Source organism: Lucilia sericata, unplaced genomic scaffold, assembly GCF_015586225.1.
Source record: "Lucilia sericata isolate MDLA Ls3-8-SP2 unplaced genomic scaffold, ASM1558622v1 Contig000772F_arrow, whole genome shotgun sequence".
NCBI classification, from domain to species: Eukaryota; Metazoa; Arthropoda; class Insecta; order Diptera; family Calliphoridae; genus Lucilia; species Lucilia sericata.
Genome location: NW_023994768.1, coordinates 112,844 through 139,395, shown reverse-complemented (window position 1 = coordinate 139,395; position 26,552 = coordinate 112,844). Strand labels below are relative to the sequence as shown.

General features: G+C 33.7%; 1 protein-coding gene across 8 annotated transcripts in view; it reads left to right on the top strand.

The window, feature by feature from the left end:
- The window catches only part of LOC119607995 (leucine-rich repeats and immunoglobulin-like domains protein 3), a 77,999-nt gene that overhangs the window by 10,479 nt on the left and 40,968 nt on the right, over positions 1-26,552 (top strand). For 7 of the 8 annotated variants that reach the window (XM_037962191.1, XM_037962185.1, XM_037962192.1 and 4 more), the window contains one exon: positions 15,574-15,600. The gene's annotated coding sequence lies outside the window, so the exon portion shown is untranslated. Of the gene's footprint in view, positions 1-15,573; positions 15,601-21,855; positions 22,357-26,552 lie in introns of those variants that run through there. The other variant, XM_037962193.1, reaches the window with a different exon arrangement.

Sequence of the window (26,552 nt, the reverse complement as noted above, 5' to 3'; positions counted from 1 at the left end):
CTCATACAGCACAAAACCCAAAACAATCTGTACGTTTTCTTGACACCTTCAAAAGTGGGTACAACAACAACAAAATAAGCGAGTAAAATAATTCTTTTGAAATTGAATTCAATTGTTTTGTTCCTGGTCTCGTATAAAATGTTCATTTGTTGGTTGTTGGCTGTTTTTTTTGGTAAGATTTAAGGTTGAATTGTTCATTCTTTTTTTGTATATAAAAGTTCTATTGCTTATGATGTTCGTTTGTCTGGTTGTGTTGGTGGAATTTTTGGTTTCTTAAAGAGTTTGAATGGTTTTGTTTTTTTTTGGTTTATTTTAAGTCTTTTGTTTCAGTTTTCCTTCTTCTACTGGCTTAAATTGTAGCCTGTTGCTTCTTTACCTTTAGAATTTTAGAATACCCAAACGTTATTGATGTTGTTTTTGTTGCTTTTTTTTGGTGTTCCTTAAGAATTGGTGTTAGTGTTGGCGTGAAAATTTCTCACTTTTGCTTGATCATTGCACAGATCCCAATAAGACACCGAAAAACAAAAAATTAAATGAAATACACCGACATCAAAACAAAAGTAACGAGGTTGGTTTGGAAAGTTAAGAAAGAGAATATTTAAAATGTTTAAATATTTCATTAATTATTTCTCATAATTGTTGTGTAATATTAATAGTAAATCATAGGAATATGTTGTTGATCGATATAGCTGTCACATAGTTGACTGTCTTTGCCCAAGTACGACTCTAGTCGTTATGGAGCGAAGATCTAATTATCGATGATATTGATATTCATAGTTTTTAAAGATATACAAACCAATTCTTCCTCTTTGTAATGATCGTTTTAAGCTTTACTCTAAATCTACACTAAACATTGAATTCATCTTTCAAACGCTCCAAAGTCACTGCAATTGTCATCAACATTGTGCTCTGGGTTAGTTGGCACATGTTCTATCTGCTGATCTTACATTCGTTAGTTCTCGAATTGGACCACTTAATCGTGAAGATTTGATATTTGCACTACTGTGCAGACAACTTTCGACCGATTTGATATCGAAATTGTCCAATAGATCTTGGAGATTCGTTGTTTGCACTAACCATGTCGAATATTCCTCCATTTGGTTATACATGTGTGTAGAATGGGCAATTTGTAATGATCGTTTTAGGCTCTACTCTAAATCTAGCCTAAACATTCAATTCATCTTTCAATCGCTACAAAGTCACTGCAATTGTCTATGTCATCGACATTGTGCTCTGAGTAAGTTGGTATTTGTTCTTCCTACTGATCTTACGTTCGCTAGATCTCGAATTGGTTCACTAAATCTTAGAAATTTGATATTTGCACTACTGTGCCGACAACATGTGCGTGCCATTAAGTTCCTCTGAAATACGAATGTTGACATATTTCATATTTAATTGATCTCGAATTTCTTCAACTAATCGTGGAGATTCGTCGCTTACACTAACGGAGATTGGACGTCCACACTAGAGGAGTTATTGAGTGTGAATAATGTTCTTATAACTGTACGAATGTATGAGAAGATAAGGGCTAATCTGGTGTTTCATTGCTGTACAAATGTTTAAAGACTGATCTCGAATTTCCTTGAGGGGGGTTGGTAGCTTATTTATCGAAATGATCTCGTATTTTATCTATAAATTTTGGAGAATTAACGTTTGCTAGAACTAAGTCTGCGCTAAATCTTGGGTTCCTTTAAAGAACGTCTATTGGCAGAATGTTAAGCGAACTGATCTGAAATTTAACAATAAATAAAGAGTTAGAGAGTTTGAAAAGAGGATGTATATACATCAAATCCGAAGAAATACACATAGTCCTCTATCGGGCCCATTATGCGCTCTTTAAACAGTGCCTCAGGTGGAAATAGAACCCACCACCTCCGGTCTACCAGACTAGACTCTAACCTATCGGAGGCCACAAATGAAGAGTTAAATAGCATGAACACTGTGGTTACAACTTCGCGGATATAGGTGATGATTAAGTTTAATCTATTGATATAGAAGTGTTAATGGACTGATCTCGAACTTCCTTTTAGAGTTCAAGATCTCTTCGGTAAGTAAGCTACCAAGATTTGATCTTGAATTTAATTTAGAAAAGTTGGAGAATAAACATTTGCATGAACTGAGTCGTATAATATATAATATTTTTTGAGGGTTTTAGTCGACGAAATATAGGAATATCCTTCAAGGATTTTGGTAGTTTATTTACCGAAACGATATTGAATTTGATCTAGAATTGTTGGAGAATGAACTGATTCAACTAGTGTGAATAAAACTTTAGATTTAGAGACGATATTCACGTTAAATCAAGGGGTCCAAAATAAGTATGAAAGTTGTGCTTATAGATTACGAAGTCGGAAAGTTTGAGGGTTTTAGTTGAGGGAAGAAAGGACGATCCTTTGAAACCTTTCAAAGGTAGTTTATTTACCGAAGCAATATCGAATTTGATCAAGAAATGTTGGGGAATGAAACTTTTGAAACACAATGTATTTAACAGTAGAAATTCGAACTTTTTTGCTTTCAAAACAAGTCACAGAGTAACTTCTCTGATCTCGAATTTCAGCAATAATTTGAGGCTGATCTGCGTCTAATTAATGTCAAAATTGAGCAATAAATGATGAAGATTCGATACTTTTGGAATAAGTATGAATGTTGTCCTTACAACTTTACGGAAAGAGATGAAGTTGGTAGCCAATAAGACGATCCTTTAGGGGTTTTGGTTGATCATTTACTGAACTGATAACAAATTTTATCTAACGCAATTAACTAGTATCAATATAGAGCATGCAACCTGGCGGTTAGAAGTGATCTTGGCTTCTTTTGAAGAACGACTATTGACATATTGTTTACAATAGCGATCTCGAATTTGATCAACAAACATTGGAGTCGTTTTAAGATCAGTGAATCTAACTATAAACTATAACTTTAAATCCTTCAATAAGCTGACAAATATCTACTACCTGTTTGGGTGTAAGTAACGGTTCTGTCGTAGGATTGACTCATTTTTCCATTCCATTGATTTTTTTTAAAACTTTACCGTGGACCGACCCTCGTTTTCACAGCTCAATCTCAAACCTGACCAAATATTAAGTAACCAACAACTAAATATTATTGTTGTTGTTAACTTTTTTCCTTATTTTTTGTTGTTGTTTTACCTTCTTCATTCTACCTTTTGCTCTGCTGCTTCTCCATAGTTGTTGCAGTTCTTATTTTTTTGTTTTTGCTATTGTATATAAAATTTCTGGTTCTTTTGTGGGTATAATGATGGTTGGAACTTTTGTTAGTTGGCTTGGTCGACTGATACATCTCTCGCTCTTAGTGCATAATTCCAACGACCTACACAACAAGAAGAACAAACGTTTAAATGTTGGAAAACAAAGTGTAATAAATATTTCGTTTTTATTTTTAAGGTTTTTTTTTCGTTTTTTTTTAAATGAATGTTACTGCTAATGTCCGGTAGGAAATTAATTGATTTTTTATCAAAGATAAGAAGTTAGATATTAAGTACATATTTGGTTTCAAATTAGTTGTAGTTGTTGTAACAGTTCGATTCCGGGGGAAAAAACTTTCGGTTGATACTGCTATTGCTGGGTTGACAGTCTTTGGTCGAGTCGTTACGGAGCGAAGATCCAATTTATCCTGGGACGTTTTCAAGTTATCGTCTAAGGTTTGTTCAAGGATCTCATCTATTTGCAAAAGTACAACCTAAGTTTTCTAGATCAAAATGTATTTGATTCGTCACCTCAGTGGTGGTTTAAGTGTTCCCAGTTCTTGAAAGTTTCAAAATTTATTAAGCAAATTGCGTTACCGTTATTAATGTCCTACTCCTGATATCAAATTAATAAAACGACAGGTATAAATTATCAATTATACATATTTCCAAATGGGTACAATAATGCCCCCATTTATTATATTCGTACAAATTCAAGTAACAACATCATTATCATTTCAACGATCATAATAATGATGTTGTTGTTGTTGTTGATGATGACGACGACGATCATCATCCATATAAAAAAAAAAAACTTTTGAACAAATGAATGTTGGTTGGTTTGTTAATTCATTCGGCTGTTAAGAGTTAAGGACGTTAAATTATAACAATTGCGTTTTTGACACCTCACGGCATCACTTCTTGATATTTCTTGCTATTGTTGTTGTATTTTTTAATACCCTCTGTTGTCGTTATTATTTTTGTACACCACATATATTTTATATATTTTATTTTCGTTGTTAATTTGAACCATATTTAGTTTTTCTTAGTCTTACCACCATTGCAAACGTCCATTTAAGGGTTATTTTAATTGGATATAGCCATACGATCATGATAAAGAATAAATGGCCAAAATACTCTCGTGGCAGTAACTAGTTTTTTCTTATTGTTAGTGTGATTTTTTTATTCTCACTTCTTATTTTATTTAAGTTTTTTTTTCTGTTCTGTTTAACCGAGATCTTATAAAAAGTGATTAATGTTTGAAATTAAATTCAACAGAAAAATGAAAAAAAAGTTATAAATAACTTTGGAATACTTTATGAATTTTGTTATTTATTTGTAAATTTGCCAAAAATATCTATAGAAAATATCTTTGTAATCTTATAAGTTGGTATTATTGTTATTATTAAGAGGAATTTTTATTATGTCTTACAATGTAATGAGGATTTTTTATAGAGGTTTTTAAATAGTTTAACAATTAATTGGGGATCATATCATGTATGTTTTTAAAATTTAATTCGATCACAACTTATGTTATTAGTATGATCTCGATTTTGTCTAGTAAATGTTTTGCATAAGCTTCAAATAGGTGAAGATCACGGCCAGATTATTTATTAAACTGATCTCAAATTTGACCAATAAATGAGAATGAATGTTGTACTTAGAACTTCACGATAGGAGGAGAAGTTCCCATCAAAAACGTCGTTCATTTAAGAACATTAATTATTGAACTGGTCTCGAATTTGATCTAGAAATCTTAGAGATTTTACGTTAGAACTAGAATGAATCTGCAGGCACTACATTTGCTCACCTATATTGCCAAATTGATATGGTATGCTATATACCCAGCTAGCATTTTCTTTCAAAAAAGGATCTTCCGCGATTGGAGGTGGCGATTAAATTAATCTTCCACGATATCGTATTCCAATTACGAAAGTTCAACGCAACGGGAGTAACTGTGTCACAGCCGCGACTCTTCTCTATGAATCGTCTACGATGTGTTAAAAAGAGTCTTGACACAATCGTCTTAATGAATCTTCTACGATGCGATAAACAGAATCTTTACACAATCGTCTTAATGAATCTTCTACGATGCGATAAACAGAATCTTTACAAAATCGTCTTAATGAATCTTCTACGATGCGATAAAAAGAATTATAGAAGAGTCTTGGAACGATCGTAAAGAAGATTTTAATTGATCCTAAAATGCCTAAAAATATGCTAAAAATAAAAAGTATTGATATTCGTTTTATACTGTTTATTGCATTGGCATTTTTTGTCAACTTTAAATAAAAAAAAAAAATTAAATATAAATTTGAATTCAATTATGAAAATAAATACATACATATGAATAATGGAAATAATTATGCAATAGAAAAATTATTAAAAAATAAAGTTATTTTTCAGCCAAATCGTCAATTTTCTTGGCTTCATCAATCTTTTTGGTTCGGTCACTCTTTCTGAGACGGTCACCAGCATGAACAAAATGTTGTTGTAATACCTTATTTATACCTGCATCATCAGCTTTCGGAAATTTTGAATGGCAGACACCTTTAAAAAGAAAATAATTAGAATTCAGTAAAATCATGTTATAAAAAATACTTACTTGTTATAATTTTCGTTATATTGAATTCCTGAATACTGGGCTTACTGTTCGTTCCACGCCAACTCAATTTTGCAGCCACATCATCGCTCAGCATTTTTTAATTGCATTCCTGACAAACGAGTTGGAGCTGTCGCCACCCACTTTACCAATAACGTATTTCTGTAAAAATTTTGATATGAATATATGTATATATGTATGTTTATATTAAAAAATATGTATATAGACGGATAATTATATACATACCAATTGAGCTACAATATCCACGTTCTCTTCTATTTGTTTATGTAATTCTTCCAACTGTTTTACAGTTTTACTCGTTGACCACAGTTGTAGTTAACCCGTGTTTTACTGTCCAAAGTCTAATTTTCTCTTTCACACTTTCATTACTCGGCCAATTCACTTCTTCTATATATTCAACTGGAAAATTATCGCAAACGGATGATGTTTCAGTGAAATCCGATTCAACCAATTTTTCGAAAGAACTGACTTTCATTGGGACATCATCGCAATCAGATGTTTCCCTGCCTTTAACTTGTTTTTTGGATGATCCCACTTCATTATAAGCAGACTCCATCATTTTTTTTGCTTCTCGTTTGCTTTTTAATCTTATTGCTTTATTTGATAGCATTATAAATTATTTTATATTATAAATTTAATTTTTGATTTCTAATAAAACACTTTTTAGTTAATACACTTAGTATTTATAAGAAACTTTATTAAAAATTAAATTTTTAATTTAATAAACTTCAAAAACCACTTTTTATTCTTACTTGTCTCGACACTGATTATAAACTGAGTTGAAAAGAAGACAAAATAATTTGTTTTTGCTAAACGTTTATACGTATAACGGTAAAATTCGCCCAACTATCTCCAGAATCCGTAATCGGCGATTGTTGCGTAATATAAATAAACCGGTTTGACAATAATATATGCATCATTTGGAAGAGTAAAATATGATCGTTGACTAACAACAATCCTCCGATGATCGCTAAAATACATAAGCGACGATTAATTCGTTCAACAATCGCCAAAATTACTCGCAAAAGCATCTTTTGGTACATTAAAATATATATTTTTTTAAATAATCGTCAGGACGATTATAAAACGAGTCACAAAATGAAACAATCGTCTGGAAGATTGAAAAAAGATTCACAAAATGAGGACAATCGTGTGGAAGATTAAAAAAATAGTCGCAAAATCATCGCGCTCGCCAATGAATCATGTAAATGCTAGCTGGGTAGTTGCACATGCACCGAGACAGTTGAATTTCGATCGGAAACGAATCACTAAGCATTCATATCATGAACTCTGCTCCCTCCAGCACATTTCTGAACCAAACTGCAAAGTATTCTTTTGGGAATAAAACCCTCTGAGTAGTTCATACTGAAGTAGTCTTCTTCAATTGCTATTTTAGTTCAGTTCCAGTTGAGTTTTAGTTGAGTTCTAGTCGAGTTCTAGTTGAGTTCTAGTTGAGTTCTAGTTGAGTTCTAGTTGAGCTCTAGTTGAGTTCTAGTTGAGTTCTAGTTGAGTTCTAGTTGAGTTCTAGTTGAGTTCTAGTTGAGTTATAGTTGAGTTCTTGTTGAGCTCTAGTTGAGTTCTAGTTGAGTTCTAGTTGAGTTCTAGTTGAGTTCTTGTTGAGTTCTTGTTGAGCTCTAGTTGAGTTCTAGTTGAGTTCTAGTTGAGTTCTAGTTGAGTTCTAGTTGAGCTCTAGTTGAGTTCTAGTTGAGTTCTAGTTGAGTTGTAGTTGAATTCTAGTTGAGTCTAATTGAGTTCTAGTTGAGTTCTGGTTGAGCTCTAGTTGAGTTCTTGTTGATTTCTTGTTGAGTCTAATTGAGTTTTAGTTGAGTTCTAGTTGTTTTCTAGTTGAGTTCCAGTTGAGTTCTTGTTGAGTTCTAGTTGAGCTCTAGTTGAGTTCTAGTTGATTTGTAGTCGAGTTCTAGTTGAGTCTAATTGAGTTTTAGTTGAGTTCTAGTTGTGTTCTAGTTGAGTTCTAGTTGAGCTCTAGTTGAGTTCTTGTTGAGTTCTTGTTGAGTTCTACTTAAGTTCTAGTTGAGTTCTAGTACAGTTCTAGTTGAGCTCTAGTTGAGGTCTAGTTGAGTTTTGGTACAATTCTAGTTAAGCTCTAGTTGAGTTCTAGTTGAGTTCTAGTTGATTTTCTAACTCATTTCTAGTTTATTTCAAGTTCAGTTCTAGTCCAGGTCTAGTTCTGTTCTAGTTCTGCTCTAGTTCTGTTCTAGTTCTGTTCTAGTTCTGTTCTAGTTCTGTTCTAGTTCTGTTCTAGTTCTGTTCTAGTTCTGTTCTAGTTCTGTTCTAGTTCTGTTCTAGTTCTGTTCTAGTTCTGTTCTAGTTCTGTTCTAGTTCTGTTCTAGTTCTGTTCTAGTTCTGTTCTAGTTCTGTTCTAGTTCTGTTCTAGTTCTGTTCTAGTTCTGTTCTAGTTCTGTTCTAGTTCTGTTCTAGTTCTGTTCTAGTTCTGTTCTAGTTCTGTTCTAGTTCTGTTCTAGTTCTGTTCTAGTTCTGTTCTAGTTCTGTTCTAGTTCTGTTCTAGTTCTGTTCTAGTTCTGTTCTAGATCTGTTCTAGTTCTGTTCTAGTTCTGCTCTAGTTCTGTTCTAGTTCTGCTCTAGTTCTGTTCTAGTACTGTTCAAGTTCTGTTCAAGTTCTGTTCTATTTCTGTTCTAGTTCTGTTCTAGTTCTGTTCTAGTTCTGTTCTAGTTCTGTTCTAGTTCTGTTCTAGTTCTGTTCTAGTTCTGTTCTAGTTCTGTTCTAGTTCTGTTCTAGTTCTGTTCTAGTTCTGTTCTAGTTCTGTTCTAGTTCTGTTCTAGTTCTGTTCTAGTTCTGTTCTAGTTCTGTTCTAGTTCTGTTCTAGTTCTGTTCTAGTTCTGTTCTAGTTCTGTTCTAGTTCTGTTCTAGTTCTGTTCTAGTTCTGTTCTAGTTCTGTTCTAGTTCTGTTCTAGTTCTGTTCTAGTTCTGTTCTAGTTCTGTTCTAGTTCTGTTCTAGTTCTGTTCTAGTTCTGTTCTAGTTCTGTTCTAGTTCTGTTCGTTCTGTTCTAGTTCTGTTCTGTTCTAGTTCTGTTCTAGTTCTGTCTGTTCTAGTTCTGTTCTAGTTCTGTTCTAGTTCTGTTCTAGTTCTGTTCTAGTTCTGTTCTAGTTCTGTTCTAGTTCTGTTCTAGTTCTGTCTAGTTCTGTCCTAGTTCTGTTCTAGTTCTGTTCTAGTTCTGTTCTAGTTCTGTTCTAGTTCTGTTCTAGTTCTGTTCTAGTTCTGTTCTAGTTCTGTTCTAGTTCTGTTCTAGTTCTGTTCTAGTTCTGTTCTAGTTCTGTTCTAGTTCTGTTCTAGTTCTGTTCTAGTTCTGTTCTAGTTCTGTTCTAGTTCTGTTCTAGTTCTGTTCTAGTTCTGTTCTAGTTCTGTTCTAGTTCTGTTCTAGTTCTGTTCTAGTTCTGTTCTAGTTCTGTTCTAGTTCTGTTCGAGTTCTGTTCTAGTTCTGTTCTGTTCTAGTTCTGTTCTTGTTCTGTTCTAGTTCTGTTCTAGTTCTGTTCTGTTCTGTTCTGTTCTGTTCTGTTCTGTTCTGTTCTAGTTCTGTTCTAGTTCTGTTCTAGTTCTGTTCTAGTTCTGTTCTAGTTCTGTTCTGTTCTAGTTCTGTTCTAGTTCTGTTCTAGTTCTGTTCTAGTTCTGTTCTAGTTCTGTTCTAGTTCTGTTCTAGTTCTGTTCTAGTTCTGTTCTAGTTCTGTTCTAGTTCTGTTCTAGTTCTGTTCTAGTTCTGTTCTAGTTCTGTTCTAGTTCTGTTCTAGTTCTGTTCTAGTTCTGTTCTAGTTCTGTTCTAGTTCTGTTCTAGTTCTGTTCTAGTTCTGTTCTAGTTCTGTTCTAGTTGTGTTCTAGTTCTGTTCTAGTTGCGTTCTAATTGTGTTCTAATTATGTTTTAGTTCTGTTTTAGTTCAATTCTAATTAAGGATGATTGCAGTTCTCGAAAAGTTAAAGCTAATAATTGATTTGCTGGACAAAGAAGGTGCTGATATTTCTGAAAAAGGAACTTTTATACAGACCCTGATTAACACTGAGACATAGGTATACATTTCTATAATTTTGAGCTGCACTGAAATCGAATATGGCAGATTTTACCATTGAAAGTCAAAAGCTTGCAACAAATGAAATTACATTGAGAATCTAGTTTCTCTATATATGGGTTTCAAATAGGAATGTATATGTTCCCGATATTGTCCCATACATGAAAATTAAATTATCTCACGCAATGACTTATTGACAGCAAATGAAATCGTAAATTTCCAAATAAGAAGAATATAATTTCTAACATAAACTACCATCACATTAGACCATAAATTCATCATTAAGTTTGGACTTTTAAGGCACATTTCTCAACTATTATGGTACAGCACAGTACAATACACCATATTAACTGCAAGCCATCTAATCATTTCTTAAGATACGAATATTTGTATCCCCCCAAAATGTAAAAAAGGAAAACAGAAAAAAAAAACAGAGTGTCAGTGTGAAGTACTTGATGTGATGCGGCAGTTGCAAAAGGTTTCTTTTTCACTACCAATACCAAGCGAAACGAAAGTATCATTATAATATACAATTTGTTGTTCCTTTGCCATGGTTAGTAACGAATTGAATAGCACGTACACAATAAACATTTTATACGATTAAATGTTGTTAGTTAGTCGTCATCCTAGTCGTTGCACTATGATCATCAGCTGAAATGCTTGACAGCCACAGTTACAGCTAAATGTGCTTTACAAATGAATGATGGTGGAAAACGATTTACATCACAACACATCACAGCCAACAGCAATAGCAACAGCATCATTCAACTCTTTGTAACATTGTTACATACATAGTTGGGCAAAGGAATTCTCTACACTACTATATAAGAGGAATAATGATGGTTGCCTATATACCCAGCTAGCATTTTCTTTCAAAAAAGGATCTTCCGCGATTGGAGGTGGCGATTAAATTAATCTTCCACGATATCGTATTCCAATTACGAAAGTTCAACGCAACGGGAGTAACTGTGTCACAGCCGCGACTCTTCTCTATGAATCGTCTACGATGTGTTAAAAAGAGTCTTGACACAATCGTCTTAATGAATCTTCTACGATGCGATAAACAGAATCTTTACACAATCGTCTTAATGAATCTTCTACGATGCGATAAACAGAATCTTTACAAAATCGTCTTAATGAATCTTCTACGATGCGATAAAAAGAATTATAGAAGAGTCTTGGAACGATCGTAAAGAAGATTTTAATTGATCCTAAAATGCCTAAAAATATGCTAAAAATAAAAAGTATTGATATTCGTTTTATACTGTTTATTGCATTGGCATTTTTTGTCAACTTTAAATAAAAAAAAAAATTAAATATAAATTTGAATTCAATTATGAAAATAAATACATACATATGAATAATGGAAATAATTATGCAATAGAAAAATTATTAAAAAATAAAGTTATTTTTCAGCCAAATCGTCAATTTTCTTGGCTTCATCAATCTTTTTGGTTCGGTCACTCTTTCTGAGACGGTCACCAGCATGAACAAAATGTTGTTGTAATACCTTATTTATACCTGCATCATCAGCTTTCGGAAATTTTGAATGGCAGACACCTTTAAAAAGAAAATAATTAGAATTCAGTAAAATCATGTTATAAAAAATACTTACTTGTTATAATTTTCGTTATATTGAATTCCTGAATACTGGGCTTACTGTTCGTTCCACGCCAACTCAATTTTGCAGCCACATCATCGCTCAGCATTTTTTAATTGCATTCCTGACAAACGAGTTGGAGCTGTCGCCACCCACTTTACCAATAACGTATTTCTGTAAAAATTTTGATATGAATATATGTATATATGTATGTTTATATTAAAAAATATGTATATAGACGGATAATTATATACATACCAATTGAGCTACAATATCCACGTTCTCTTCTATTTGTTTATGTAATTCTTCCAACTGTTTTACAGTTTTACTCGTTGACCACAGTTGTAGTTAACCCGTGTTTTACTGTCCAAAGTCTAATTTTCTCTTTCACACTTTCATTACTCGGCCAATTCACTTCTTCTATATATTCAACTGGAAAATTATCGCAAACGGATGATGTTTCAGTGAAATCCGATTCAACCAATTTTTCGAAAGAACTGACTTTCATTGGGACATCATCGCAATCAGATGTTTCCCTGCCTTTAACTTGTTTTTTGGATGATCCCACTTCATTATAAGCAGACTCCATCATTTTTTTTTGCTTCTCGTTTGCTTTTTAATCTTATTGCTTTATTTGATAGCATTATAAATTATTTTATATTATAAATTTAATTTTTGATTTCTAATAAAACACTTTTTAGTTAATACACTTAGTATTTATAAGAAACTTTATTAAAAATTAAATTTTTAATTTAATAAACTTCAAAAACCACTTTTTATTCTTACTTGTCTCGACACTGATTATAAACTGAGTTGAAAAGAAGACAAAATAATTTGTTTTTGCTAAACGTTTATACGTATAACGGTAAAATTCGCCCAACTATCTCCAGAATCCGTAATCGGCGATTGTTGCGTAATATAAATAAACCGGTTTGACAATAATATATGCATCATTTGGAAGAGTAAAATATGATCGTTGACTAACAACAATCCTCCGATGATCGCTAAAATACATAAGCGACGATTAATTCGTTCAACAATCGCCAAAATTACTCGCAAAAGCATCTTTTGGTACATTAAAATATATATTTTTTTAAATAATCGTCAGGACGATTATAAAACGAGTCACAAAATGAAACAATCGTCTGGAAGATTGAAAAAAGATTCACAAAATGAGGACAATCGTGTGGAAGATTAAAAAAATAGTCGCAAAATCATCGCGCTCGCCAATGAATCATGTAAATGCTAGCTGGGTAGAGGCATCCATCCTCTCCGTTGTTAAACAACGACTGACTGTTGTGTGTATGTGAAATTTATTTCTTTTTTTTTCCTTCACAGGCAATGAAGAGTAACGAATTGAGGAATTATTTTCCATTCGTTACAAAGAAAAAAGAAACTTAAAAAATTTAAAAGAATATACAGATTTTGGGAGTTAAGAATTAAGTAGAAAGAGTACAATAAAAAAAAAACTTAAACATTTATCAGATGTAAAAGAAGATTATGAGCGGATGACTACGACACTTTCATACAACACGTATTCGTTTACGGCGAGTACTATATACCAGCACAATAGTTTTATTATAATAAATAAGATTTAAGTTATTTTATGAATCTGATTGTAGGGATTTTAAATTTAAAATTAAATTTAACTTTGCTGGTGTATCAAAGAATTTGAAGTTGAATTTATAACATTTAAGAGATGTTTGGTGTCGGTGAAACCTTCAATAATGCTTCAAAACCCGATTTCAGCTGAATGAAGGATTTTTGCTTGGAATGTCGGAATAGTTGAGCGTGAAGGCCAGGTATTTACAGTTTTGAATGGCGAAGTTACTTATAGGTAGCGCTCGACATCCCCAGCGCTTCCACTTATAAAATCAGTTCGTCTTTAAAGTTAGTGAAGTTGTGTCCGCCTCTAAAATGGAGCATAATATATATCAGTGATATCTGCTCACATTCAGATAGTAGAGAGAGACTCAGTCGAGGACAAATGAAGCCAAGCACAAGATTTTTGTGGTTGTCGAATAACTCCTCTTGTTAAATCTGTCTCTTCTTTTAAATCTGTGGAGTTAGTATTGCTCTCTGACATAGAGTCCGAAATCACAGTGATATCTTTTCCCATTCGAAAAGCATTGATGCCCAGTTACAGGGCGACCAAAAAATGCTTTCTATACTATTGGAAACACAGGTCACTCAAGTAGGAGGAGGCTATGATCGAGAGGAGTAAATATTTTGCTACTCTGGCTAAGATGACAATGACAGATACTTTAAAGTTCATGGTATGGGAGAACCAATTTCTCAGGAAATCCCGAAAATATAGTGCAAAGTTCAAATGAATTTGTGATTTCGGGAAGGAAAAGATTATATCTGCATTAAGAACAATTCAAAATATAAACCTTATGCTTAGATAATGGGGAAAAGGCAGTACTTCGGTGATGTACCGAAACTGACGTTCATTTTTGCCGGGATAGTCGAGCACAGAGGAGAGGTTCTGATATGCAAGATCTTATGGGATTGACATGTGATTTCTGTGGGAAACCGATAACACTCAGAAGTTTGAAGAGTTCGGTTTGTTCTCTGATGTGGAGATGGAAAATATTTTGAAAGAATCTGAGTTTTTCTCGATAAGTCTTATCTCCGAAAACAGGAGGTGGATATTTGTCTATACAGCAATTCAAAATTGCGAAACAGATGGATGGATAGGAAACAAAATAACCTTAAGTGGGGTACTGAAACTTACAGGTATTGGACCGTTCTGATGTGCTAGGTGTAATGGGTTTCGTTTGTGAATCCAGTGGGGAAACTGATAACACCCAGAAGTTTCTGAAGTTGGGTTTGTTTCTTATGTGGAGTAAGGTGTTTCAGTGATATCTTCTCACAGTCGAACAATGCAGGGAACCCTTTCTACTAGTGACATTAAATATTCGTTTGCAGGTTGACTGTCAACCTCCATTTCGGAAGCCTACGTGATATTGAAAATTGTTGCTGAATGAAGAAGGTGAAGGATAGGAACGAATCAAGGAAACCTCCTAAGAGACATTTATTCTAAATTTGCCAAGAAAATTGTAGAAAATTCCTAGGCAATCAGATGAGAACTCTGGGTGTGTTGATTATCGGAAGGAATGGAAGTTTATGCCTAAATTGTTCAAATTTATTTAGTTCAAACTCTGGTTTTATAACACATTTAGTTTTACTGACTGAATTTTATATATTCCTCATGTGTTTTAAGACTTTCAAGAATCTCTAATATGAATTCTTGAAATTCAAGCTGTTCTCTGAATGCCATCAACATTTTAGATGTAATATTTATCGAACATGTTTTTTTAACTCTTTACCTTTTCTAAAAAAAATATTCCGAAATGAAATGTACCCAAATCTGTAAGTAATTAAAAGGTGTTGAATTATGAGGGTACATTTCAGTTTTATTTAATTACACGATACATGTTCCCGAAATTCGGTTATTTCAGAAATTAACTGATGATGCCCCACATATAGGACATTACTGTTTTTATTACGTTTCTTGTTTTTTATATTTATTATTGTTGTTTTTTATTATTCTTCTGCAGAAGAGGTAGATACAACGTTTATAGGTTCAGGTGGTGGTAATGTATGTATACGAAAATATACCTTTCGTAACTTAACGATTATTGTCGTTTTTTGATGATGTTGAGGTAGTTATTGTTGTTGTTGTTGTTCTTGGTAAAATACAGTATGCGCTTTAGGGATTAAGGCAGGAGAAATTTGAGAAATCACATTCAAAAGCGTTTTCATGCGGTTTAGAACAGCATGTTGACAATATTATTCTTGGTGATCAAACGGTTCTTAATAGATCAGGGACCGAATTACTGCATAAGTGATCATCTGAGATTTCGTAACGCAAACACATTTCGATATTAAAATAAAGCTAAAATCTACTAGATTTCATGTTCGATATTACAAGACATCATCTAAAAAATTAAAATTACGATCAATTTTACACGATCACTTGCAGTAATTCGGCACCAGGATTGATGTTCAAACAAAAAACATTACTTATTTGAGGATCTTTTTACTTTAAAGTTATTAATCTATCTGTTTCCTAATCTATATTATGTTTTGCTTCTTTTCAGAATTTTATGGAATTCTCCGATGACCTGGTAAGTTTTAGAACGATAAGCTACATTAAGGTGACAGAATTGTCAAATTTAATCAGGAATCATCTCCTTGAAGAATGAGTACTTGTGTAATAATACTTAAGTGTATCTGATCCCAATGTCGGTACTAATGTTTAGGGAAATTACATTCAAACTTTCCTACATTAAAATGACTTCTTCAGGATGACTATTCTATATCGAGACAATGTAAAGGACGGCTACGTAGTGTGATGTCCTATCCAGTTGTTCATCGATCGCAAAAGCCAAAAAGTATAGGACACATGTGTTCTAAGTTGAATATCTCAGATTCATTGATAAATGTGTAAAACGTTGTCTTGTAGTTCAAAGTTAATGATCATTAATCATAACGGTTTTGATTAAATTTATGCAAACGGTTGGGTTAATAATCACACAATCCTTCTGTCAAATCAATTGTGAAGTTTTGATCGAGAATTGTGTTGAATGCCGATAATGTCCCAGATAATATCCAAAATAATGACCGCTAGGACCGGTGCCGTTAACAATCAGAGAATATGTCTAATTTATGGCAGAATCAATATATTCGGATGACTGACTGTCAACCGTCCCTTTATCTTGGTGTTATTGCAATCCTGGAGGTAAAGTGGAGCTACAAATACCTCAAGTTTGTCGGAACTAGAAGCTGCAGTCATTAGTGGGAGTCTTTAGACTCAGTGTTTGATAAGAGAACCTCATATTGTGGTAATACGGGCGTCAGTTTCTCGCCGGACTTTGTCTTGTTCTGGGCAACTGTTGAGGTTCCTTCAGGGTACTCGAAGGGTCTGTGGCATTAACCCAAAATCGCGGGAAAAGAATGTTAAAAGTATAATAAAATAGAATAAAATGAGCTGATAATACAAAGATTGGGTATTGAAGTTGGATGAAGGTAGGATGATTGGAGTAACTGAAGAAAAAGGAGGGATGAAGTTTGAAGTTTGATGTTGGATGATATGACGGATCAGTGGCCCTTGATTGATGATCCATTATCTTTGTGTTTTCCTTCATGAGTGGAGTTTACTCTATACATGTCTGACTTTGCGCAAAGCAGTTCCTAGTTTTAAAGGAAAGAAATCTTGTTAATTAAAATGGATCCATACTTCGATCCACCAAATATGACTCTTGGTGTTGCAACGAAATCTTTATAAGGTTGAGAAATCTGCTTAAGTGAATCATTGGATTGGATGAGGTTGCTATGGCATCGCAACCACGTTGGAGTTCTGACTTTGCGCTTCAGATGCGATTGTTGGGGTTTGAGAAAACCTCTCTCTATTGATTTAACTAAGCAATTGTCTCCTGGACATTGGAATTTGTCTCATGTATGTATATCTGTCATTCAGTAAATTCAAGCAATTAGATAGCTCGAGTACCTGATTATTCATCTTTGAAGTCATTCAGTGCCGAGTTTTGGACCGTATCTTGTCTACCCAGTGGATGCAAATGGCCACCATGAGATAAGGTCATTAAGGCAGGCTACCACTCGGATAGAGAGTTACAATCTGAGCTTTATATATTTATCTCATGCAGACTAAAGGTCTATCCTTGCATCCTTGAAACCTGTTGTCCATTGGATAAACTTTTGCTGAAGAATGTGCGTAAGTTGGACTTTAGTCGAAGAACCTGTTGATGTCTAAGTCTCGCTGCCATAAGAATTTCAGTAGATATTCTTTCAGAGTAACAGTTTATGACAAGGGATAATGTAGTTCATGCTCTCAAGCTAAATGTGAACCTCTAGTAGCGCCTATTTGTTCCTTGAAGGGATTCAGTTGGTTGATCACTTTTAAACCTAGAAATAAGGAAACTATGATGTTAGACAATATAGGGGAAAGGCATTAAAAACTGGATGTCCTTTAAAGTATCTATCTGACAGGCGACCGAGAACTTAAATATGGAACCCCGACCCATCATGAATGTTTTATTTCATTTTCAATCGAATCCCATTGTTTTCTGGGTCCGATAACTTGACTGCCTTCTGGTTCTCTATTATACCGGACGGGAGGTATGAAATATCGCCGTCATTAGGTTCCAAATTAAGGGGGAAATTATAAAGAAGAGAAAGTATAAACGAAAATTTTATTTATTCGTAACTCTTCCTTAAGGAATGATACCTTTGGTCATAATTCCTTGTGTAGATACTGTAGTAGGTTTATTCCTGCACACACAGCATTTCAGATTTTTATTCTTTAAAGATATTTTATACCTTTTTCGTTTGTTGTTGTTGTTGTTTGTCTCCTGTACGTTTTTTGTATATTGTTACTGCTGTTGTTATTTCATTTAAACCATCACTTGAGGTGTGAAGAAAAGAATTCTTTTTTTTTTTTTAATTTTTTTCTAAATTGTTGTTTTTTCTCCTGTCCCTCTTCAGTTGCTGTTTCTGTTCTTGATACTCTGTTGGATTTTGTTTTTATTACCCAAGTTTGTTGTTGCTGTTTAGCATTGAATTTCCTCTACTGTTTTTTTGTTTTGTTTTTCTTGCTACAATTTCGTTCGAATGGTTCTTCTTATGTTGTTTCTCTGGATGTCAGACTCGTTGTTTGTTTGGCCGATTGGCCGGCTGTCTGTTAGACTGACTGTCTCTGTATTTGGGCTTTGAGTGTGTTTCGCAGTTGAAGTTAAAACATTAATCTTGATTTCTTTAAAAGATATGTTTTGTTATTGTTGTTTTTTCGTTTATATTTTCTTCTTCTTTCAGTTGTTTTTTTTTTTTTCTATATATTATTTTTTCTTTTCTTCTTCAATTGCTGCATATGAACGTAGGAACATGTAGAAATGTTTTGTACTGTTGTTGTTATTGTTACGGGATTGAAGTCTTTGATATGATTGTAGAAATCATATACGAGTACATACTTTTGTTGTTGTTAGATACATTTGATTTAATATTTTTTTCGTTTCGTTTTTTAAAAAAAAGTAGTAACGTGCAATAGTTATTGACCATTTTTAAGAGCGCCCTACCGCAGGTCAATATCGTTAAAATCTGTTATTTAAGGTTATAAATGTTAGAATTATATTTCCGGCTGTAATTAGAGCAAATGCTCCTAAAAGAGAATGTAAACAAAGATGGGGAGCAGGGATTTTCCTTCTTTTGTGGACGGTCGTTGACAATCATGTTGTTTTGGGATATTCTACCCGATCTAGCTTAACAGTTAACTTCTATTTGTGTACGGATTTTTGCAGTTTTAAATTTGGAGAATTTTGCTTTGAAACGTATCAATTGGCCCAGGAGTTCAAAACTAACCAATTACCGGTTCGGTTAACATTGAAATAACACTCTTAAGCCGAGCCAATGCAATACATACTTAAATTTGACGAACTTTTGATCAAAACATGGACCTGCCTTCTTAATGTTTTGTTGTCAAATCATGACGTCCAGTTCGGTACAAAATTTGGCAACACTCTTGCGTCAAATTAACACGCAAAACATCCCTGAGTATAAAATTTTGCGAAAGAAGCCAAATCAATACAACAAATAGGTATTTTTGATTGAAACTTGGACCTAAACCATAATGTTTGGTTGTCAAATCAGGACGTGCAGTTCGGTACACATTCTTGTAACAAATCAATATGGAAAACATCATCGTTGTCCATGAAATTTTATGATAGTTGGCTCCTTTCCATGCACGGAAGCTGGCAATTTTGCAGAACTAAATATGGAGAATATGGTTACGTGCAGGACTTATAGTTCATGACCATAAACCATAATGTTTTGTGATTATATTTAGACTGATATATGTTGTCAATACAAATTAAGACGAACGGTTCGGTATATAATCGGACACTCTTTTTGAAACAAATGAACATGGAAAATATCATAGGTATCCATGCAAAAGAACCCTAGATAATAGATGTCTATGAAAATTTTGTGAAAGAATATTGCTAGATCAAACTGAACTAGAATTTAAAAGTTCCGGATGTTTGTTCCTTGTTTGGGTACTAACTTATAGACATGACCCCGGTCGATTGGGAGCAATATTCCCAAATCAGTTTCTTGTATCCTGTCTGTACGTTTCTCGAGCAACGAAAACTATCAGGTTTCGGTCTTCAAAGCTCAAGAAATTGGGTTTCAGATTGAATTGGTTGTAAGCTTTACAAAGCCTTGTCCACTTTGAGTTTCTCTAAGTTGTAGTTCTAAGTTACAGTAATTAGGAGATGTAATTTTCCTAAATATCTGTGAATATTCCCTTTCTTATACACCGTAGTGCTCTAATCTTTGTTCTAAGAAATCTGGATTCGTTACCTCTGTATTAACTACCGTTTTCCATTATTATATAGAACAATTCCAATTCTTTTTTGAGCTGTCTTACAGAATGATGTGGTAAAAACCACTTGGGATTCGACCTGTTTCGATTTCTCTCTGTTGTTCAAAGCTGGCGTATACGAGGACTGATCCAGTGGATCCTGCACATACCTGCATATGTTTTCCTCGTATATACGAAGATCCTTCCTGACATGCCTCGGGGGAGCATCCAACTGTGTGATGTTAAAGTTGGAATGACTCCTCCGATGACATCCCAGGAGGAACTGTTTAGTCAACATGACATTGAGTTCCTTAACTGGAATGACTTTCGTTTCCTCACGCAGGTGATGTTCCGAGGTAATTGGTAGGCAGCCCGTTACAGTCCTTAGGGCGGCATTTTGGCATCTATAAAATGTGACCTCCACGATTTTTGGGTGGTGCACGGTCTGAATTTGGACTCCATCGACAACGATGCCAAGGGTTAGGTTTAATTCCTTCGTCCAGGTGGTAAAATTTTTTCTTGGCTAGCTACTTTAACATGTGCTTGTCCTAGGAGAAAGTCGATCTTCATCACCATAGATTACAAAGAGATAGTGAGAAAACTAGTCAAAAGAAGTCAATACGCGGGAATGAACCTTTCCGCTTAAGTTCTTTTTTTGTTTTAGATGACATGGGGACAGTAAAGTAAAGACTATCTTCGCTTTCGTTTACAAAAAGTACAAGAGGTATAAGAGCCCACAAGGTTGATATACATTAGTGGAAATGACTATCATTTTCGGATGTTTGGATTCTTTGCCGAAGTCTCTAGACTTGCCAGCAGTTGCACTTTCCTGTGCAAAACCAGCTTTGATTGTAATCTAAAAAGAAAGATGGACGAACAGTACATTCTTAGTTAAAACTATTTTTTTTTCAGTTAAATGTCTGATTTGCACGATTACCCCGTATTGGTCACGAAACTCGGATTCATGTTCCCAATCGATTTCGAAGCATTTAGCAGTAAGATAGTTGCTTTGTTTGAAGATCATGACGCCAACCTCATGACGTTAACAGATTTGGGAGAGGGTCCTGCGGTCTCTTAGTTTAGAAATTTTAAGGGACCGTATTCCAATCTCTTCTTTTCCAATGTCGATTTCTCAAAACTCAAAAGGCTGAATTGCTACATTAAACACAAAAGGAACTACCACCAAAATTACTCTTGGGAGTTCTTTCTTAAATCTAGGCATTAGTCTTTGAATATAAAGATTATTTGTTTTCTTTGAACAAAATCCTGTTTACAAATCTGATAGTCTTTGATTTAGCATATAAACCTTTTGTGTCACCAATCTTTTAACAATTGTCATAACACCTGACCCCTACCACATAGGGTGTCATACAAATAAAACTGAAATAAGAAAAACAAAAACAATACAAAACAAAGAAAAAACACAAGTCATACATTTTTCATTCTTATTGCTGTTTGCCTGGTGTTATTCTCAGATGTTGCTGTTGTTGTTGGTGAAGAATTGTTGCTGTTCGTTTGTTTGTTTGTTTGATCTCGGTGTTTGCGCTGTGGAGTGTTGGACTGGTATTGTGCTGTTGTTTGAACGTTGTTGGTTGGTGTCGATGTGTCGGTGTCATTCAGTCAGTCAGTCGAAACATCGTCTGTCAGTGTTGGTGTTGTGATGTTTGATTGTGCCTCAAAGTACATGTGATGCAAAAAAGCAATAAAAACATACATATTTAACTGAAGAAAAGGGTTTTTCTCTTCTTGTCAAATGTTTTTGTTGTTATTGTTGCTTTTTGTGTTTTTGCTTTTACTTTGCTGTGTGTGTTTCGTACAACAATATTTTTATGTTGTTTGCCTTTGATTCTTTTTTTGTTGTCTTATTCTGGTGATTTGTTGTTTTTGTTTTTCATTTCTTTTAGATTTATTCTCTCTCTCTCTCCGTGTGTGTGTGTGTCGTGTTTTTCTCTTTTTTTGACTTGAACGTAAATTTAACACTTTGACCAAAAACAGTTGGCGCGTTTATTTTCATTAAGCAACAACGTTTGTGGTTGACGTTCCCCGGGTACCTTCGGTTTCAATTTAATTTTTACACCTTTAAAATACGTTTAATTTCGTATAAGAATTCTTGGTTGTATGTTTTAAGTTTAAAATACGTTTTGAAAATTAAAATGCAATTTGTAGAAAAAATTAAACGTGTGTAAAAGAAAACAATTGTAATAAAAAAAGGAATAATTAAAAAACTAAAATAATTAAATGAATTGTTTTAAAAAAGTAATTTTTTATAATGATTGTATTGTTTAAATAGTGTTTGGTATAAAAACAGATTTGCTTCAAAACTAGTGGAATAGTGAGTTATTATAAAGAAAGAATTGTTATTGATATTTATGAATTTAAAGAAAAATCTTAAAAAGTTAAGTTTAATTTAAATATTTTCCATTTGTGTTGGAATTTTACTTTAATATTGGATCTTCCTAGAGGATTTTAAAGGATTACAATATATCATAGTTCCTGCAAATAAAATTCTGTAAGTTTTATATTCAATTTTGATTTCACTTAAACTTTTTACATTCAAAGTGTTCAAAATCAAGCTTTTTTTTCAATACTATATATTGGATGAAAGGTAATCGAGCTTTACATCCAATATTTGCAAAAATTACTCAAATATATTTCAATTTCCCGATCATTTTTAAGGTCCAAGATTTAACTATTATTGAGCAGTAGTTTAGTAGTGTATACCACTTCGAAAGTTGTCCAAGAATGCCGTACGTCTCTAGAAGAGATAGCGAGATATTCATCGTTTACCCCTGGTATGAATTCCGGGACATAGAAGGTATTAAACATACTGACGCACTAGATTGAGTTACGGCAAAGGAAAACAGACAAACTGCAATTGATTGCTAACAGAAGATGTGAAAATGAAACCATCTGCTTGATAGCCAGAAAAATTTGGACTAGGATGGACATGACACAGACAAACTTTGCCATAAACCTGTCAAGATTCCATCTCAGAAACCTCATAGACAAGGACAATTGGTAAAGTGTTAATGACATGGTAACACAACGTGATCTATCTCGACTCAAGTGAGCTTTGCCTCAGGCGTCTGCCAAATAAATCTAATTTAACCTTAGTAGCTAAGGCAATAGTTTACTGACTCTACCATTAACTAGTTAGTAGAATTATCTATAGATTTGTTTATAGGAACGTTAAAGGATTAGTCAAGACACAATAGGCTAGTCAAAGAACAAGTCAATAAAGAATCCAAAGACATGCCTTCACTCTAGTTATTGACTAGCCTGGGAAGCCTATATATATACTATTGTCAGTCGGAATATGAAAATAACTCTCAGCCATAAGGTTATGTTGAAAGGAGGCTATATACTGCATGAGATCCGAAGAAATACAACTAGGTCACTATAGGGTCTGTTGTGTGCTTTTTTACATGATAAATATTATTGGGAAAACCCTTATGCTCTTTGAAAGTATTATCACTCATCGTTTCCGCACGTAGCTCCTTACAATTTTGGAAACAGTTTTCCTAAGGTATCTGGAATGACATTGTTCGCAAGATATATGGATGTAATTTCGACCAATGGGAATGATAAAGAAAGTGTTCCAGAGTTTACTTTTCCTCTCAGAATGTTCCAAAGAAATACATATGTTGTTGGAAAAAAACCTTATATAGTGCTGTATGAAGGTATCGTCCAATGTTCCGAAAAAGTCACTTTTTTCGGACCTGGTTTCTTTTCAAACATAATTTCTGAAGAATGTAATATTTAGAATTATATTGTTGCTAAGATATTTAGATTTAGTAATAACATGGAAAGAGTTTAATTGTCTTTTCTGCATGATTTACATCCGTCTGAATCCGTTTGTTTAATTTTGTATAGATATCTCCAAACAGAATACTGGCCTCGGACATAAACTATGTATTAGTTTCGACTACTTATTTTTATTATTGTAGTGACTAGAGTCTTGGTTAGTCCATGGACTAGTCTTTCGACTGAAGACTGATGAAATGGTCTATTGATTAGCCTGTGAACTTGTATATGGACTAGTCTACTGACTTGGCTATTGACTAGTCAATGGACTATTCTATGTATTAGCCTATTCATTACGGACTAGTCTATGGATTAGTCTATTGAATAGTCTATGGACTTGTCTATTGACTAGTCTTTGGACTACTACTGCTGGTTTATTGACTGTCTGTATAGACTATACTATGTCCTAGACTGTTGACTAGTCTATAGATAAGTCTTTTGACTAGCTTGTGAACTAGTCCGTTGACTATCCTTTTGACTAGCGTGTGGACTAGTATACTTATTAGCCTGTGGACTCGTACATGGTCTAGTTTACGTACTAGTCTATGGTCCTAGTCTATTGATTGGGCAATTGACTATTGATTAGTGATTAGACTATAGATTGAACTTTGAACTATACTGTTTACAAGACTATGGACAAGTCAGTTGACTAGACTATAGACTAGTCAATTGATTTTTCTATTGATTAGCCTGTGGACAGATATATTGACTAGCCTTTGGACTAGTCTTTGAACTAGTCTACTGCCTGGTTTATTAATTGTCTTTTTTTAGTGATTAGACTGTGGACTAAACTAGTCTTTTAAATGATCTGTTGATTAGGCTATAGGCTATTCTATTGACTAATCTGATGGTAGGTGTGTTGACCACATATTATTTATGGACCAATTGATCTGTGAAGTAGTCTATGGGCTAAACTATAGGCTCGATGGATAAAACTATTTTCTATTCCACAGATTAGTCTGATTAATTTGAACCACCCTACTTGCAAAATTAGACCTTATTCTATTTTACAAAATAGAAAAACATAAATTTATTTTGTCCACCATTCATAATAAGCTGTAATTACTAATAATGCAATTATAAGACAACATTGGTTTTGCTGTTGATGAAATATGAGAAGTACACTTTGGTTTGGGCTTTGGGGTTTTTCTACAAAGATTTCGAAAAAACAAACCTAAAACCAATTATGTTTTTGTTTTGCATACTTACTTTTTTTGTTATTATTTGGTCAGCCACTATAATTTATTGTTCAAAACTAAAAAAAAGAGAATACAAAAAATATGACCATCAAAAGGAATTAGTGTTATTTTATTTTATTTATGAGAGAATTATTTTACATATTTTATATAAACAAAAGAAAATTGCAAAAAAGATCTATGTTAAATTTATGTTACAAGGTTTTGTATTAGAACAAATCTAACAAGGGCCTCATAACATATAGGATTTCATTGAAATATAGTTTGTTTAAAATAAGAAAAAAAGTGAAAAATAATATGTAGAAAATCGAATTAGGAACAAGGTAAAATTATTTGAATACTTAAGTACAATTTTTCTAATGTTATGAGTCAATAGACTAGTCCATAACCTATCCATAGACTAGTCCATAGACTAGTCAAAAGACTAGTCCATAGAAGACTTGTCCCTAGACTAGACAATAGACTAGTCAATAGAGTAACCCATAGACTAGTCACTAGATTAGCCCATAGACTAGTCCCTAGACTAGTCCCTTGACTAGTCCATAGACATAGTCAATAGTCTAGTAAATAGACTAATTCATAGACTAGTCAATAGACTACTCTATGGACTAGTCTATTCATTAGTCCCTAGTATTTAGACTAGTACATAGACTAGTCAATAGTCTAGTCCATAGACTAATCTAAAGACTAGTTAATAGGTCAGTCAGGAGACTAGTCAATAGACTTGTCCATAGACTAGTCAATAGGCTAGACTCCATAGACTAGTCAGTGGACTATTCCATAGATTAGTCAATATACTAGTCAATAGACTAGTCCATAGACTAGTCCATAGACTATTCAATAGACTAGTCAATAGACTTATCCATAGACTAGTCAATAGACTAGTAAATAGACTAATTCTTAGACTAGTCATTAGACTAACCAATGGACTAGTCAATAGACTAGCCCCTAGACTAGTCAATAGAAGACTAGTCCCTAGACTAGACAATAGACTAGTAGCCCATAGACTAGTTTCTAGATTAGCCCACAGACTAGTTCCTAGATTAGCCCATAGACTAGTCCCTAGACTAGTCCATAGATTAGCACATAGACTAGTCCATAGACTCGTCAGTAGACTAGTCAATAGACTAGTAAATAGACTAATGCATAGACTAGTCAATAGACTACTCTGTGGACTAGTCTATTCACTAGTCCCTAGTCTTTAGACTAGTCCATAGACTAATCTAAAGACTAGTCAATAGACTTGTCCTTAGACTAGTCAATAGACTAGTAAATAGAATAATTCTTAGACTAGTCATTAGACTAGTAAATAGACTAATTCATAGACTAGTCAATAGACTACTCTATTCACTAGTCCCTAGTCTTTAGACTAGTCAATAGACTAGTCAGGAGACTGGTCAATAGACTTGTCCATAGACTAGTCAGTTGACTAGTCCATAGATTAGTCAATATACTAGTCAATAGACTAGTCCATAGACTATTCAATAGACTAGTGCATATATTAATCAATAGACTAGTCCATAGTCCACTAGTCAATATATTAGTCCATAGACTGGTCCATAGACTAGTCCATAAACTAGTCAATAGCCTAGTCCAATAAACTAGTCCATATATGGCTTCGAGAATCCGATAACTTTGACATTTCTGAAAACGGATTGAATCTATTCATGAACAATTTCATTAGAAGTTGTTAAAAACAAGAAAC